We start from the raw sequence: 5564 nt of genomic DNA on the forward strand, positions 1-5564 counted from the left end.
AATAATTCTGCATCAATGAAAAAAAGGGAATGGAAAATCTTCAGACCAGATAAATTCTCGACAAGATAAGTGACTGTCGGCAAAGGAAAACCCATTTTTGGTGTCTCTTCCTTTCGAATTGCCAATCAAAGTCATTCTTGACTGGCAATATCCCACCCCACATGAACAAAGAGGAAAAGACCGAAACACACAGCTTCCTCTCCAAAAACACTACCCTCGAGAAAATCCTATTGGTCCGTGATCGTACGTTTGATCTTTGATTCGATAGGAAATCATGTGCAAAATAAAGTCATGGTGCAGTTATGGTTTGGGAATAGGATAAAACACTTGCCCGTGTGAGTTTTATACACTATGAGTGATTTATTTTCAGCTTAGCCAGATGTTTCCCCCGCATGTTCATTTTAAAGCTAAATGTTGACATCCTGCCCTTCATTTTCGGTCACAAGGAAGATTACCCTTGGCACAAGTATATTGTTTCTCTAAGATTTAGTGCTCTCGCGAATGATTTATTTTTCTTTGCAAAAAGCATGTTTGCCTTTTAGGTGAAAAAACTCGGTGGACCGTTCGGTCCTGCCAACAAACTTTTTTCGGAGCCCCGCGAAGTTATTGCGTAGCGCTGTTCGCCAATTCTCCATTCTCCACTTTTTTCGGAGCCCCATGAATTTATTGTCTAGCGCTGTTCATGTGTCCTCCACCTTCGAGTCTAGAGCCCCGCGAAGTTATTGCGTAGTGCTGTTCGCCAATTCTCCATTCTCCACTTTTTTCGAAGCCCCATGAATTTATTGCCTAGCGTTGTTCATGTGTCCTCCACCTTCGAGTCTGGAGCCCCACGAAGTTATTGCGTAGCGCTGTTCGCCAATTCTCCATTCTCCACTTTATTTGGAGCCCCATGAATTTATTGCCTAGCGCTGTTCATGTGTCCTCAACCATCGTGTCTGGAGCCCCGCAAAGCTATTGCGTAGCGCTGTTCGCCAATTCTCCATTCTTCACTTTTTTCGGAGCCCCATGAATTTATTGCCTAGCGTTGTTCATGTGTCCTCCACCATCGAGTCTGGAGCCCCGTGAAGTTATTGCGTAGCACTATTCGCCAATTCTCCATTCTCCACTTTTTTCGGAGCCCCATGAATTTATTGTCTAGCGCTGTTCATGTGTCCTCCACCTTCGAGTCTAGAGCCCCGCGAAGTTATTGCGTAGTGCTGTTCGCCAATTCTCCATTCTCCACTTTTTTCGAAGCCCCATGAATTTATTGCCTAGCGCTGTTCATGTGTCCTCCACCTTCGAGTCTGGAGCCCCGTGAAGTTATTGCGTAGCACTATTCGCCAATTCTCCATTCTCCACTTTTTTCGGAGCCCCATGAATTTATTGCCTAGCGCTGTTCATGTGTCCTCCACCTTCGAGTCTGGAGCCCCGCGAAGTTATTACGTAGCGCTTTTCGTCAATTCTCCATTCTCCACTTTATTCGGAGACCCATGAATTTATTGCCTAGCGCTGTTCATGTGTCCTCAACCATCGAGTCTGGAGCCCCACAAAGTTATTGCGTAGCGCTGTTCGCCAATTCTCCATTCTCCACTATTTTTGGAGCCCCATGAATTTATTGCCTAGTGCTGTTCATGTGTCCTCCACCTTTGAGTCTGGAGCCCCGCGAAGTTATTGCGTAGCGCTGTTCACCAATTCTCCATTCTCCACTTTTTTCGGAGCCCCATGAATTTATTGCCTAGCGCTGTTCATGCATCCTCCACCAACGAGTCTGGAGTCCCGCGAAGTTATTGCGTAGCGCTGTTCGCCAATTCTCCATTCTCCACTTTTTTCGGAGCCCCGTGAATTTATTGCCTAGCGCTGTTCATGCATCCTCCACCAACGAGTCTGGAGCCCCGCGAATTCATTGCCTAGCGATGTTCGCCAATTCTCCATTCTCCACTTTTATTCGGAGACCCATGAATTCATTGCCTAGTGCTGTTCATGTGTCCTCCGTTATCAAGCGCGGAGCCTCTGGTGACTGGGAAATATGTTTTTCTGTTATTTTCCGGATCGGTTCCTTCGCCAAACATGTGTATATGTGTATTATATTTGTTGTTCTTGTTGTTGTTTGTATTTTGTTTTGTGTTGTGCAGAAAAAAAAAGAAGAAGGAGTAGAGATGAGAGTCGTCATCACGGAAAGGGCGGGACAGACGAAATCAGTGTCTTATCTTTGCTTTCCTCTGATCTCCGATGAGAGGTAAGTAAAGAGGGGCAACTGTCATACCCTAATTTCGTTCGGGGATTATTATTTGATGATATACAACCTTTGATTGGCCGCTTCGAGATACTTGGCACCCTTTGTTGCACAATATGTGAAGTCCCGAGACGTGTCGAAAATCAAAAGGAAGCAGGCTTACGCGATCCGTGAAAATTCCGTAATGTGACGGAAATCGAAAGCAGGTGTTTTTCGCAATCCGTGAGTTTTCGTAACTTCTTCGAAAGCTAAAAAAGAGTAAATACATAATCCGTAAGGATTCGTAACCTTGCGGAAGGAAAATAAGTATCGTTACGAAATTCGTAAAGTTTCGTAACGTTACGGAAAAAGAATTACCAAAAAAGGTAAAGGGGGTGCATTTAGTAAAAAGGGGGGTACAAATAGCAATCAGGCCCACTTGGGCCTTCCAGATTCTTCCTCCAGAAGGCTGTTGCTTCTAGAGGAAGCAACCTTGCTCGCCTGGGCGAGCTGGGTGGCAAGCTCCTCCCCTATTTTGCTATAAATAGGGGGAGGAGTGAAGAGGGAAGGGGTTCAGCCTTCTTGGCACTTCTTATTCTCTCGAAATTGCTGAGGAAAATTGTTTCCGTGAAGAAAATCCAAGCCGAGGTGCTTCCGTAACGTTTCCGTGAGTAATTACGTGAAGATTTTCAACCGTTCTTCGACATTCATCGTTCGTTCTTCGTTTTCTTCAGTTTTCAACTGGTAAGTACCCCAAACCGAGCTTTTCAATTCATTCTATATACCCGTGGTGGTCCACATTTTGTTTCATGTATTTTTATTCTCCTTTTCATTCGCTTTCTATACCCCCTTTTGACGTGCTTCAGTCATTTATTTAAGTCATTTCTCGCCTAATCAAAAAATAAAATAAATTTCCACCGATCATTTGAATTGTATCATTCGTTAATTTCGGTTAAAATGAATTCCGACCGTTCGGTCGTGTCGTAACCACGTTGGAAATCAAAAAAGAGGTAAAATAATAATATAATAATAAAAAATATCTTTTAGTAAAATAAAGCGAAAAATCAATCGGACGTTTTCTCTTTGGGATTTCTCATTCTTAATCAAATTGACTAATAACTAAAGTGAAACTAAGGCTAAAATCAACTCGCCTAGTCAAGCTCGTCCACAAAAAAGGTCACTAAATAGGGTTTGAAAGTTTATCATTTCAGTTTTCCTTATCAAGTAAATGGATCATTTTTAAGGTCCAACGCCTTAAAATGATCACCTTTCAAGTAAAAAGAATCACTTGATTAACTCTTAAGAAAGAACTACGTAGGTGTGATTTCCTCTCCAAAGGAGGGTACGTAGGAGCAAAATCCCCGCTTTTGTCGACCACAAAAAAATAAAAAGAAATAAAAGTTAAGTTAAGGTAATACAATTTTCACAATTCTAAAAAATAGGTTGTTGTCCTTTGAGACAAACTTGAGAGGTGCTAATACCTTCCTCAAACGTAAATACAACTCCCGAACATAGAATTTTCATTTTTGACCGGTTTCCTTCGGTTTTCCCGACGTTTTCCACAAATAAACGTTGGTGGCGACTCCGCGCATATTTCCTCCTTTGGAAAGCGCACCCGTGAGCCGAGCCTCGCTCGCCAGCAAAAGGGCATGTTGCGACAATGATCATCCTTGCACCCTTTCGCCATCCAGAGACGATCAAGTCCGATGGCACGCAAAGACAAATTATGGTCGTTCTGCACCTTTGTTATCCAGAGGCGGCGAGCCCGATGATAGGCGAAGACAAATTATGGTCATCCGCGCACCCTTTCGCCATCCAGAGACGATCAAGTCTGATGGCACGCAAAGACAAATTATGGTCGTTCTGCACCTTTGTCATCCAGAGGCGGCGAGCCCGATGATAGGCGAAGACAAATTATGGTCATCCGCGCACCCTGTCGCCATCCAGAGACGATCGAGTCCAATGGCATGCAAAGACAAATTATGGTCATTCTGCACCGTTTGTCATCTAGAGGCGGCGAGCCCGATAACAGGCGGAGACAAATTATGGTCATTCTGCACCTTTTGCCATCCAGAGGCAGCGAGCCCGATGATAGGCGAAGACAAATTATGGTCAACCGCGCACCCTTTCGCAATCCAGAGACGATCAAGTCCAATGGCACGCAAAGATAAATTATGGTCATCCGTGCACCCTGTCGCCATCCAGAGACGATAGAGTCCGATGGCACGCGGAGACAAATTATGGTCATTCTGCACCTTTTGTCATCCAGAGGCGGTGAGCCCGATGACTGACGAAGACAAATTATGGTCATCCGCGCACCCTTTCGCCATCCAGAGACGATTGAGTCCGATGGCACGCGGAGACAAATTATGGTCATTCTGCACCTTTTGTCATCCAGAGGCGGTGAGCCCGATGACAGGCGAAGACAAATTACGGTCATCCGCGCACCCTTTCACCATCGAGAGACGATCGAGTCCGATGGCATGCAAAAACAAATTATGGCCATTCAGCACCGTTTGTCATCTACATGCGGCGAGCCCGATGACAAGCGGAGACAAATTATGGTCATTCTGCACCTTTTGTCATCCAGAGGCGGCGAGCCCGATGACAGGCGGACACAAATTATGGTCATTCGTGCACCCTTTCGCCATCCAGAGACGATCAAGTCTGATGGCACGCACAGACAAATTATGGTCGTTCTCCACCTTTGTCATCGAGAGGCGGCGAGCTCGATGACAGGTGAAGACAAATTATGGTCATCCGCGCACCCTTTTGCCATCCAGAGACGATGGAGTCCGATGGCACGCAGAGACATATTATGGTCATTTTGCACCTTTTGTCATCCAGAGGCGGTGAGCCCGATGACAGGCGTAGACGAATTATGGTCATCCGTGCACCCTTTCGCCATCCAGAGACGATCGAGTTTGATGGCACGCAAAGACAAATTATGGTCATTCTGTACCGTTTGTCATCTAGAGGCGGCGAGCCCGATAACAGGCGGAGGCAAATTATGGTCATTTTGCACCTTTTGTCATCCAGAGGCGGCGAGCCCGATGATAGGCGAAGACAAATTATGGTCATCCGCGCACCCTTTCGCCATCTAGAGATGATGGAGTCCGATGGCACGCAGAGACATATTATGGTCATTCTGCACCTTTTGTCATCCAGAGGCGGCGAGCCCTATGACAGGCGAAGACAAATTATGGTCATCCGCGCACCCTTTCGCCATCCAGAGACGATCGAGTCCGATGGCACGCAAAGACAAATTATGGTCATTCTGCACCTTTTGTCATCCAGAGGTGGCGAGCCCGATGGCAGGCAAAGACAAATTATGGTCATCCGCGCACCTTTTCGCCATCCAGAGACGATCGAG

This window comes from Glycine soja, chromosome 20, assembly GCF_004193775.1.
Source record: "Glycine soja cultivar W05 chromosome 20, ASM419377v2, whole genome shotgun sequence".
Taxonomy (NCBI): domain Eukaryota; kingdom Viridiplantae; phylum Streptophyta; class Magnoliopsida; order Fabales; family Fabaceae; genus Glycine; species Glycine soja.